The sequence below is a fragment of the Oncorhynchus masou genome, unplaced genomic scaffold (assembly GCF_036934945.1).
Source record: "Oncorhynchus masou masou isolate Uvic2021 unplaced genomic scaffold, UVic_Omas_1.1 unplaced_scaffold_688, whole genome shotgun sequence".
NCBI classification, from domain to species: domain Eukaryota; kingdom Metazoa; phylum Chordata; class Actinopteri; order Salmoniformes; family Salmonidae; genus Oncorhynchus; species Oncorhynchus masou.
In genome coordinates, this window is record NW_027013332.1 from 328,384 (window position 1) to 342,362 (window position 13,979).

The 13,979-nt window shown below is 40.9% G+C and overlaps 2 pseudogenes; both read left to right on the plus strand.

Annotated features, from left to right (window-relative positions):
* The first annotated feature begins 786 nt into the window (after window positions 1-786).
* Window positions 787-13,979, plus strand: part of LOC135536962 (C-type lectin domain family 4 member M-like) — a 38,849-nt pseudogene continuing 25,656 nt past the window's right edge.
* LOC135536956 (C-type lectin domain family 4 member E-like) lies at window positions 6,639-9,701 on the plus strand (annotated as a pseudogene).

Below are 13,979 nucleotides of genomic sequence, written 5' to 3' on the forward strand. Positions count from 1 at the left end.
TGGAGCATTTTGTAGTGTCACATCTATTGTCTGGACATTATAATGACCCATGTTTGTAGTCCTGGTCCTCCTGAACATGTTGATGTATATTTGGGAGTAAACAGAGGGTCCAAATCAGCAGAAAGGTGAAAGGAAGGAGGAGTTCTGGAAACTCCTGAATTATCTTGGGGCTGTTACATATGATATTTAATATATGTTAACAGCTAGTCTTTGTTCTCCACTTCCCCTCTATGATCTATATCTTCCTGGTATGACAGTGTCCTGTCCATCATCACAAATAGCAAGTACCATTCCCTGGGCAGGAGGACTGTGTTGAGATATACTCTGGACAAGATGACCATGTAGAGACATGGAATGATTTATATTGTTCTGCAGAAAATGGTTTAACAATAACCACTGTAACAATCTCTCTCACACACACACACACACACATACACATACATATGCACAGACACATACACACGCACGGACACAAGTATACACACAAGTACGCACACTAGTATGCAAACTTGTTCTATTTTTGTATTAGCATAGCCACAACTACCCGTGTCATTTTGTTGATAATTCCCTAGAGTTAACACCGACAGCAGTCACACAGACAGAGACACACAGATGACTCAGAGACAGAGATATCACAAGAAGCAGAGACTTAACGTATAGAGGGCTTGCAGTTGACGTATGACGCCTCCTGGTGGCCATGTTGGAAGACCACCACATTAATTCTAGAAGCAGAGACTTAATGTATAGTAGACCTACATAGAAAGAAAGACCCAGGCATTGTTAAAGATGTCAAACATCATCTATGCTGAACCAGATGGGAACAAGAAGGTCAAGTTTGACAGAGGTGAGATGGAGGAGAGGATTGTGGATATCTACGTCAGTGCAGACACCCTGAGAGACGGTGAGACCAGCACCAAGAGTCAGACACTGCTCCTAATAATGGACCAGGAGACAAGCACTCAGGTAACACACACACACACACACAAACACAAACACAAACAACGTAAACGTCTCAGGGAAGAGACCCTTTCTAGTTGCTGCAGTATTTCTGGGGCTGCTGCGTCTTCTACTGGCTGGGATCATAGGCCTGTCTGTCTACTGTGAGTTTGTGTCCAAGTTCATTGATTATCACCTAGTTGTAAGAAGTGCTGGTTACTAAGCCTATTTACCAGGTGTTTTACCTAATAACTATGTGTTTATGCTTTGTAGATAACAGAGACATCACAGATTCTGAGGATAAAAGGAACAACCAGAGTTTTTCCCTTTATAATACTAACACAACTGCAGAAAGAGACCAGCTACAGACCAGATACAACAACCTGACTGAAGAGAGAGACCAGTTACAGACCAAATACAACAACCTGACATAAGAGAGAGACCAGTTACAGACCAGAAACAACAACCTGACTGAAGAGAGAGACCAGCTACAGACCAGATACAACAACATGACTAAAGAGAGAGACCAGTTAAAGAACAGATACAACAACCTGACTAGAGAGGGACCAGTTACAGACCAGCTACAACATCCTGACTCAAGAGAAAGGCCATATTCAGGCAAAGATTTTTGTGAGATATAATCTGTGATAAATTATAAGTAAAATAAACAGTAAATATATATCAATGGGTTATATTATATATCAATGAGTATGAAGATACTGGCTATGTTTCTCGATGTGTACACCTTTGCTCTACAACTGAGCAGCATTTTCAAAAGGGATGGGGAAACCTTGACTACAGTTTGTACTTCCTCTCTACTAAGAAGAAAACCTGTCTGAAGAGAGAAGCAATCCTGGTGATCATAAACAGCAGAGAGGAAGAGGTGATAGGGAGGGAGGCAGGGAGGTGATAGAGAAGAGAGAGAGAGTTGAGAGAGAGAGAGGGAGGTGAGAGGTGAGAAAGGAGAGAGAGAGAGAGAGACAGAGAGAGGGAGGTGAGAGGTGAGAAAGGAGAGAGAGAGAGAGAGAGAGAGAGAGAGAGAGTCTCTCCCCTTTCTCTATTATTTCCCATAGTTATTATGTTAATGGTTGTGTTGGTTACACTTTTTTGGGCTCCGTTATTTACATAACAGATAAGGAATACTTAAAATGTGCATATATAAAATAGAGATATTTTAATTAGAATACAGCCGTAGACAGAAGTCAAAGATCAAACATCAGACATGCAACTGATGTCTCTCCTGAGTTCTGCCCCGAACAAAAGAAAGACGGCATCTTTTATACCCGAGATCAGACCTTATGGTGCGATCTCCTATGTCAAAACCTGCATGTGCAGCTAAAGTTATTCTTAACACAAGGTTTCTCAGAACCTGTCTCAGCAGTATGCAAATCTGCCCTTGTTTTAGAGAAAAACAGACACTGTCTCTCTCTGTCTCCCTATCACCCACAGTCCCTTTTCTCACCTTTCCTCACAGATGCTGGGCGGCGGGTTTTGGCAGAGAGCTAGACACAGACAGAGGCCTCAATACTCAGCTATACAGTGAGCAAAAGTACAATGGCACGAAAGCAAATTAGTAACAACATAATCAATGGTGGGGGTTTTTAGAAGACCCACAAAATCAACTTTAACCCCATTTCATTTCAATAAAATTACGCTGAACCAATGTGCAATTAACATTGTATTGACGTTTCTGCCCAGTGGGACTTTACTCTGTAAAATACTTGTATTAATAGTTTTCATTAGGAACATGGTCAGTGCGTGAGTTGGGCGTGAGTTGGGGTGGGCAGTCTATGTTCATTTTTCTATGATTTGGGTATTTCTATGTTTCGGCCTAGTATGGTTCTCAATCAGAGGCAGGTGTCATTAGTTGTCTCTGATTGAGAATCATACTTAAGTCGCCTGGGTTTCACTGTGTGTTGGTGGGTGATTATTCTTGTCTCTGTGTTTGCATCAGATAGGACTGTTTTGGGTTTTCACGTTTCTTGTTTTTGTTAGTTTGTTCATGTGAAGTGATTTATTAAAACATGATTCAAAATAACCACGCTGCGCTTTGGTCCGCCTCTCCGTCAATGGAAGTAATCCCTTACAGAAACAATGCCCCAGCAGGAGTACCAGCTTCCTGATTGGATGTGATTGGATTAATAAAATAGAGTGACCTGAAAACAACAGAGGTTAGATCTGAGGCACTTACACGAGCACACAAGCATCCACAAGCATCCACACACACAACACACACACACACAAAGACACAACACATACACACACTTCTGAATAACTCTTCAAACTAGAGAACAGAGAGTGTATCATGTATTATATTATCAAACTAAGGCTGGTGGGAGTCATATCATGTATTATATTATCAAACTAAGGCTGGTGGGAGTCAATTGTATTATATTATCAAACTAAGACTGGTGGAAGTCATATCATGTATTATATTATCAAACTAAGGCTGGTGGGAGTCATATCATGTATTATATTATCAAACTAAGGCTGGTGGGAGTCATATCATGTATTATATTATCAAACTAAGGCTGGTGGGAGTCATATCATGTATTATATTATCAAACTAAGACTGGTGGGAGTCAATACATGTATTATATTATCAAACTAAGGCTGGTGGGAGTCATGTGTATTATATTATCAAACTAAGGCTGGTGGGAGTCATGTGTATTATATTATCAAACAAAGGCTGGTGGGAGTCATATCATGTATTATATTATCAAACTAAGGCTGGTGGGAGTCATGTCTATTATATTATCAAACTAAGGCTGGTGGGAGTCATGTGTATTATATTATCAAACTAATGCTGGTGGGAGTCATGTGTATTGTATTATCAAACTAAGGCTGGTGGGAGTCATATATATATATCCCATTTAGCAGACGCTTTTGTGACTTACAATTGGGGCCATACTTTTGCATATGGGTGGCCCCAGTGGGAATAGAAACGCTTGGCTGCAAGCGCCATGCTCTACCGACTGAGCCACACAGGACCCCATATCATGTATTATATTATCAAACTAAGGCTGGTGGGAGTCATCATGTATTATATTATCATACTAATGCTGGTGGGAGTCATGTGTATTATATTATCAAACTAAGGCTGGTTGTAGTCATGTGTATTATATTATCAAACTAAGGCTGGTGGGAGTCATGTGTATTATATTATCAAACGGATGCTGGTGGGAGTCATGTGTATTATATTATCAAACTAAGGCTGGTGGGAGTCATGTGTATTATATTAAGAAACTAAGACTGGTGGGAGTCATATCATGTATTATATTATCAAACTAAGGCTGGTGGGAGTCATGTGTATTATATTATCAAACTAAGACTGGTGGGAGTCATATCATGTATTATATTATCACACTAAGGCTAGTGGGAGTCATATCATGTATTATATTATCAAACTAAGGCTGGTGGGAGTCATGTGTATTATATTATAAAACTAAGGCTGGTGGGAGTCATATCATGTATTATATTATCAAACTAAGGCTGGTGGGAGTCATGTGTATTATATTATCATACTAAGGCTGGTGGGAGTCATGTGTATTATATTATAAAACTAAGGCTGGTGGGAGTCATATCATGTATTATATTATCAAACTAAGGCTGGTGGGAGTCATGTGTATTATATTATAAAACTAAGGCTGGTGGGAGTCATATCATGTATTATATTATCAAACTAAGGCTGGTGGGAGTCATGTGTATTATATTATCAAACTAAGGCTGGTGGGAGTCATGTGTATTATATTATAAAACTAAGACTGGTGGAAGTCATATCATGTATTATATTATCAAACTAAGGCTGGTGGGAGTCATATCATGTGTTATATTATCAAACTAAGGCTGGTGGGAGTCATATCATGTATTATATTATCAAACTAATGCTGGTGGGAGTCATGTGTATTATATTATCAAACTAATGCTGGTGGGAGTCATATCATGTATTATATTATCAAACTAAGGCTGGTGGGAGTCATATCATGTATTATATTATCAAACTAATGCTGGTGGGAGTCATGTGTATTATATTATCAAACTAATTTCTTGGTGGGAGTCATGTGTATTATATTATCAAACTAAGGCTGGTGGGAGTCATATCATGTATTATATTATCATACTAATGCTGGTGGGAGTCATATCATGTATTATATTATCATACTAATGCTGGTGGGAGTCATATCATGTATTATATTATCAAACTAAGGCTGGTGGGAGTCATATCATGTATTATATTATCAAACTAATGCTGGTGGGAGTCATGTGTATTATATTATCAAACTAAGACTGGTGGGAGTCATATCATGTATTATATTATCAAACTAAGGCTGGTGGGAGTCATATCATGTATTATATTATCAAACTAAGGCTGGTGGGAGTCATGTGTATTATATTATCAAACTAAGGATGGTGGGAATCATATCATGTATTATATTAACAAACTAATGCTGGTGGGAGTCATGTGTATTATATTATCAAACTAAGACTGGTGGGAGTCATATCATGTATTATATTATCAAACTAAGGCTTGTGGGAGTCATATCATGTATTATATTATCAAACTAAGGCTGGTGGGAGTCATGTGTATTATATTATCAAACTAATGCTGGTGGGAGTCATGTGTATTATATTATCAAACTAATGCTGGTGGGAGTCATATCATGTATTATATTATCACACTAAGGCTGGTGGGAGTCATATCATGTATTATATGATTAAACTAAGGCTGGTGGGAGCCATATCATGTAGTATATTATCACACGAAGGCTGGTGGGAGTCATATCATGTATTATTTTATCACACTAAGGCTGGTGGGAGTCATATCATGTATTATATTATCAAACTAAGGCTGGTGGGAGTCATATCATGTATTATATTATCAAACTAAGGCTGGTGGGAGTCATATCATGTACTATATTATCACACTAAGGCTGGTGGGAGTCATATCATGTATTATATTATCAAACAAAGGCTGGTGGGAGTCATATCATGTATTATAATATCAAACTAAGGCTGGTGGGAGTCATATCATGTATTATATTATCACACGAAGGCTGGTGGGAGTCATATCATGTATTATATTATCAAACTAAGGCTGGTGGGAATCATATCATGTATTATATTATCAAACTAAGGCTGGTGGGAGTCATATCATGTATTATATTATCAAACTAAGGCTGGTGGGAGTCATATCATGTATTATATTATCACTTCAGTTGAAACACATGTTTAATACTGATGAGCAGGTGCAAGTCACGTGTTGACCAGTGTGGTGTTGATTTGACAGTTTAAAACATGTATCACTACAATTAGTCACACAGATGCAGGACATTCCAGAACGAACACATAGATACAGACGTATATTAGAGTTGCGATAAGTAGGAGTTACTGTATTGGACCACCAGTGTGTTAAGATGTCAGAGGGAGTCTTTGAAAACTCAGATGGATTTGAAGACGATGAGCCTGATGCAATGAAGAACACAGACATTGATGGCCAATTACATGCCAACATAAGAGCCTTCAAGCCCAGTACAAGAGATGGAGATGTTGCATCTGGTAAGATTGCACGAACACACCCACACAGACACACACACACACACACACACACACACACACACACACACACACACACACATGAGCACACACAAAATTATAGGTGTGACAACCCTGTAGAACTCTACCTTTATTTGTCTCAATCCTGGATGAAACATGACCAAAGATCTTTAATCATTTGTGATTCAGTACATGTTCAGTGGTGGAAGAGACCCTCTGGAGTTGCTGCAGTGTGTCTGGGGCTGCTGTGTGTTCTCCTACTGGCTGGGATCATAGGCCTGTCTGTCTACTGTAAGTTTAGTATGTTTTTACTGAGACTTAAGTAGCCAACTAAATTATACTTTCTCATTAATGGTGTTTTAGTTACATGTTTGACTAACTTTCCCTTTTACAGATGGAGTCGCTTTTCATCACGACTCAACAGAGAGAGAACAGCTACAGGACTGTTACAACAACCTGACTAAAGAGAGAGACCAGCTACAGTCCAGTTACAATACCCTGACTAAAGAGAGAGTCCAGCTACAGTCCAGTTACAACAGCCTGACTAAAGAGAGAGACCAGCTACAGACCAGTTACAACAACCTGACTAAAGAGAGAGTCCAGCTACAGTCCAGTTACAACACCCTGACTAAAGAGAGAGTCCAGCTACAGTCCAGTTACAACACCCTGACTAAAAGAGAGTCCAGCTACAGTCCAGTTACAATACCCTGACTAAAGAGAGAGTCCAGCTACAGTCCAGTTACAACACCCTGACTAAAGAGAGAGACCAGCTACAGTCCAGTTACAATACCCTGACTAAAGAGAGAGTCCAGCTACAGTCCAGTTACAATACCCTGACTAAAAGAGAGTCCAGCTACAGTCCAGTTACAATACCCTGACTAAAGAGAGAGTCCAGCTACAGTCCAGTTACAACACCCTGACTAAAGAGAGAGTCCAGCTACAGTCCAGTTACAATACCCTGACTAAAGAGAGAGTCCAGCTACAGTCCAGTTACAACACCCTGACTAAAGAGAGAGTCCAGCTACAGACCAGCTACAACAACCTGACTAAAGAGAGAGTCCAGCTACAGACCAGTTACAACAACCTGACTAAAGAGAGAGACCAGCTACAGTCCAGTAACAACAACCTGACTAAAGAGAGACCAGCTACAGACTGAGAGTTTTTCTTAATGGGAGGTTTACCAATCTCAGTGAGTAAACATACAGTAGTACATTGTCATTAATCCCACACACTTTATCGTGTGTCTGCATTCTTTCATAAAATATCCAGTGTTTTAAGTTGAAGGAAATTCATGTTTTCATCTTCAAGAACAAAACTGTCCTGCTGGCTGGCAGAAGTTTGAATCCATTTGGTACTTCCTGTCTACTGAGACTAAAACCTGGAAGGAGAGCAGAGAGGACTGTCTGGAGAGAGGAGCAGACCTGGTGATCATAAACAGTGATAAGGAACAGGTGTGTGTGGGGGTTAGATGAGATCAAACATACAATTATATGTACAGTATATTTATCTTTTTCAATAACAACAATTTGTCTTCAACCTCAAGAGGAGAGTCTGGATTGGTCTGACCGATTCTGTTATTGAGGGGACCTGGAAATGGGTGGATGGAACCCCCACTGACCACAAGGTGAGAGATGATAACTAATCTGTCAATAAGGCTCCATTCAACCTTTTTCTATACTGGTTACTGTCACTGATGATACCAGTCAAGACGATTAACTATGACACATTTCTGTATATTATTTAGGATGGTGATGTTCTAACTGTGATATCTGACTGTTTTTAACCCTGTTGGTACTGGTAATAACCATGATATCTGACTGTTGTTAACCCTGAAGGTACTGGTATTAACCATGATATCTGACTGTTTTAACCCTGTAGGTACTGGTATTAACCATGATATCTGACTGTTGTTAACCCTGTAGGTACTGGTATTAACCATGATATGACTGTTTTTAACCCTGAAGGTACTGGTATTAACCATGATATCTGACTGTTTTTAACCCTGTAGGTACTGGTATTAACCATGATATCTGACTGTTGTTAACCCTGTAGGTACTGGTATTAACCATGATATCTGACTGTTGTTAACCCCTTGGGTACTGGTATTAACCATGATATCTGACTGTCGTTAACCCTGTAGGTACTGGTATTAACCATGATATCTGACTGTCGTTAACCCTGAAGGTACTGGTATTAACCATGATATCTGACCGTTTTTAACCCTGTAGGTACTGGTGTTAACCATGATATCTGACCGTTTTTAACCCTGTAGGTACTGGTATTAACCATGATATCTGACTGTTGTTAACCCTGTAGGTACTGGTATTAACCATGATATCTGACTGTTGTTAACCCTGTAGATACTGGTATTAACCATGATATCTGACTGTTGTTAACCCTGTAGGTACTGGTATTAACCATGATATCTGACTGTTGTTAACCCTGTAGGTACTGGTATTAACCATGATATCTGACTGTTGTTAACCCTGTAGATACTGGTATTAACCATGATATCTGACTGTTGTTAACCCTGTAGATACTGGTATTGACCATGATATCTGACTGTTGTTAACCCTGTAGATACTGGTATTAACCATGATATCTGACTGTTGTTAACCCTGTGGGTACTGGTATTAACCATGATATCTGACTGTTGTTAACCCTGTAGGTACTGGTATTAACCATGATATCTGACTGTTGTTAACCCTGTAGGTACTGGTATTAACCATGATATCTGACTGTTGTTAACCCTGTGGGTACTGGTATTAACCATGATATCTGACTGTTGTTCACCCTGTAGGTACTGGTATTAACCATGATATCTGACTGTTGTTAACCCTGTAGGTACTGGTATTAACCATGATATCTGACTGTTTTCAACCCTGTAGGTACTGGTATTAACCATGATATCTGACTGTTGTTAACCCTGTAGGTACTGGTATTAACCATGATATCTGACTGTTGTTAACCCTGTAGGTACTGGTATTAACCATGATATCTGACTGTTGTTAACCCTGTAGGTACTGGTATTAACCATGATATCTGACTGTTGTTAACCCTGTAGGTACTGGTATTCCAAACAGCCTGATAATATAGGTCCAAATGGGGACGAGGACTGTGCTGAGATACACAAAGACCAGAGTCCTCGAAAGTCATGGAATGACTTGTCATGTGGCAATAAACGGACCTGGATTTGTGAGAAAGTGCTTTAACATCACCATGATAACATGCTGTAACACATTCTGTAAACCACAGTGCACACAGCTTCCTCATTCTCTCTCTGTCTCTGTCGCTCTCTCTTTCTCTCTCTCTATCTCTGTCTCAAACGCATGCACACAAATTTTGTATTAGTTTGTATTAATAAATGTCCTGCTTTTTTCCTGACATTATAGCTTCCCGTAACGATGTTAATTAATAATCTTTGACAGTCAGTCTTTGTGGTCAAGTTACGTATAAGAACAATATCAAATGCTCATATTTGACTGTTGTTCTCCTAAATGAGTCCCAAAAGAGGGAAGTGAAGTTGATATTTTCAGTGGTTCAACCAGCTGTCACTTAAAACGCCTGAACCAATTAGGTTCATAGCGAGAGAGGAGAGCCCTGGTGGTTTATGTTGTCTCCTCATCCTCACTGGTTAAGCATAACCACCCTCAATATCCACTTGGAGCAGTTTGTAGTGTTGAATATATTGTAAGAACATTATAATGACCCATGATTACAGTCCTGGACCTACTGAACATGTTGATGTATATTTGGGAGTAAAGAAAGATGCCCAGGGTCCCTGCTCATCTGTGTGAACGTGCCTCAGGCATGCTGCAAGGAGGCATGAAGACTGCAGATGTGACCAGGACAATAAATTGCAATGTCCATATTGTGAGACACCTAAGATAACGCTACAGGGAGACAGGACATACAGCTGATCATCATCACAGTGGCAGACCACGTGTAACAACACCTGCACAGGACTGGTACATCCGAACATCACACCTGCGGGACAGGTAAAAGATGGCAACAACAACTGCCCGAGTTACACCAGGAATGCACAATCCCTCCATCAGTGCTCAGACTGTCCGCAATAGGCTGAGAGAGGCTGGACTAAGGGCTTGCAGACCTGTTGTAAGGCAGGTCCTCACCAGACATCACCGGCAACAACGTCACCTATGGGCACAAACCCACCGTTGCTGGACCCGACAGGACTGGCAAAAAGTGCTCTTCACTGACGAGTCGCGGTTTTGTCTCACCAGGGGTGATGGTCGGATTCGCGTTTATCGTCGAAGGAATGAGCGTTACACCGAGGCCTGTACTCTTGTGCGGGAACGATTTGGGGGTGAAGGGTCCGTCATGGCCTGGGGCGGTGTGTCACAGCATCATCGGACTGAGCTTGTTGTCATTGCAGGCAATCTATACGCTGTGTGTTACAGGGAAGACATACTCCTCCCTCATGTGGTAACCTTCCTGCAGGCTCATCCTGTCATGACCCTCCAACATGACAATGCCAGCAGCCATACCGCTCGTTTTGTGCGTGATTTTCTGCAAGACAGGAATGCCAGTGTTCTGCCAGGGCCAGCAAAGAGCCCGTATTCCAATCCTATTGAGCCCGTCTGGGACCTGTTGGATCGGAGGGTGAGGGCTAGGACCATTCCACCCAGAATTGTCCAGGAACTTGCAGGTGTCTTGGTGGAAGAGTGGGATAACATCTCTTAGCAAGAACTGGCAATTATGGTGCAGTCAATGAGGAAGAGTTGCACTGCAGTACTTAATGCAGCTGGTGGCCACACCAGACACTGACTGTTACTTTTGATTTTGACCCCCCTTTGTTCAGGGACACATTATTCCATTTCTGTTAGTCACATGTATGTGGAACTTGTTCAGCTTATGTCTCAGTTGTTGAATCTTGTTATGTTCATACAAATATTTACACATGTTAAGTTTGCTGAAAATAAATGCAGTTGACAGTGAGATGCTTCTTTTTTTGCTGAGTTTATGTTAACAGCTAGCCTTTGTTCTCCACTTCCCCTCTATGATCTATATCTTCCTGGCATGATAGTGTCCTGTCCATCATCACAAATAGTAAGTACCATTCCCTGGGCAGGAGGACTGTGTTGAGATATACTCTGGACAAGACGACCATGTTGAGACATGGATTGATTTATAATGTTCTGCAGAAAACGGTTTAACAATAATCACTGTAACAATCTCTCACACGCACAGACACAGCATGCCAACTTGTTCAATTCTTTGTATTAGCATAGCCACAACTACCCGTGTCATTTGTTGATACTTTCCTAGAATTATATATGCATAGTCACAATGATACCTACATGTACATACTACCTCAATAAGCCTTATTATCAGGTCTGTATATAGCCTTGCTACTCTTTTTTTCAAATGTATTTTTACTGTTGTTTTATTTCTTTACTTACCTACACAAACACACACACACCTTTTTTTGCACCATTGGTTAGAGCCTGTAAGTAAGGTCTTCACCTGTTGTATTCGGCGCACTTGACAAATAAACGTTGATTTGATTTGATTTGAACACCAACAGCAGTCACACAGACAGAGACACACAGATGACTCAGAGACAGAGATATCACAAGAAGCAGAGTTAACGTATAGAGGGTTTGCAGTTGACGTACGACGCCTCCTGGTGGCCATGTTGGGAGACCACCACATTAATTCTAGAAGCAGAGACTTAATGTATAGTAGACCTACATAGAAAGAAAGACCCAGGCATTGTTAAAGATGTCAAAGGTCGTCGAAGCTGAACCAGATGGGAACAAGAAGGTCAAGTTTGACAGAGGTGAGATGGAGGAGAGGATTGTGTATATCTATGTCAGTGCAGACACCCTGAGAGACGGTGAGACCAGCACCAAGAGAGAACAGTCAGCAGACACTGCTCCTAATAATGGACCAGGAGACAAGCACTCAGGTAACACACACACCCCGACCGAGCAGAGTGAAGACCCATCACTCAGGTAGGAACTAAGAAAACTCTGTCACGGAGACTGAAACACTCTAGTGATAACACACAATCACAGCGACTCAGGCAGATTACACACACACACACACACACACACACACACACACACACACACACACACACACACACACACACACACACACACACACACACACACACACACACACACACACACACACACAAACACACACACACACACACACACACACACACACACACACACACACAAACAACGTAAACGTCTCAGGGAAGAGACCCTTTCTAGTTGCTGCAGTGTTTCTGGGGCTGCTGCGTCTCATACTGGCTGGGATCATAGGCCTGTCTGTCTACTGTGAGTTTGTGTCCAAGTTCATTGATTATCACCTAGTTGTAAGAAGTGCTGGTTACTAAGCCTATTTACCAGGTGTTTTACCTAGTAACTATGTGTTTATGCTTTGTAGATAACAGAGACATCACAGATTCTGAGGATAAAAGGAACAACCAGAGTTTTTCCCTTTATAATACTAACACAACTGCAGAAAGAGACCAGCTACAGACCAGATACAACAACCTGACTGAAGAGAGAGACCAGTTACAGACCAGATACAACAACCTGACTGAAGAGAGAGACCAGCTACAGACCAGATACAACAACCTGACTGAAGAGAGAGACCAGCTACAGACCGGATAAAACAACCTGACGGAAGAGAGAGACCAGTTACAGACCAGATACTACAACTTGACTAAAGAGAGAGACCAGTTACAGACCAGATACAACAACCTGACTAGAGAGAGACCAGTTACAGACCAGATACAACAACCTGACAAGAGAGAGACCAGTTACAGACCAGCTACAACATCCTGACTAAAGAGAAAGGCCATATTCAGGCAAAGCTTTTTGTGAGATATAATCTGTGATAAATTATAAGTAAAATAAACAGTAAATATATATCAATGGGTTATATTATATATCAATGAGTATGAAGATACTGGCTATGTTTCTCGATGTGTACACCTTTGCTCTACAACTGAGCAGCATTTTCAAAAGGGATGGGGAAACCTTGACTACAGTTTGTACTTCCACTCCACTAGGAAGAAAACCTGTCTGAAGAGAGCAGCAATCCTGGTGATCATAAACAGCAGAGAGGAACAGGTGATAGGGAGGGAGGCAGGGAGGTGATAGAGAAGAGAGAGAGAGTTGAGAGAGAGAGAGGGAGGTGAGAGGTGAGAAAGGAGAGAGAGAGAGAGAGACAGAGAGAGGGAGGTGAGAGGTGAGAAAGGAGAGAGAGAGAGAGAGAGAGAGAGAGAGAGAGAGAGAGAGAGAGGGAGGTGAGAGGTGAGAGAGAAGAGTCTCTCTCCCCTTTCGCTATTATTTCCCATAGTTATTATGTTAATGGTTGTGTTGGTTACACTCTTCTGGGCTCCGTCATTTACTTAACAGATAAGGAATACTTAAAATGTGCATATATAAAATAGAGATATTTTCATTAGAATACAGCCGTAGACAGAAGTCAAAGATCAAACATCA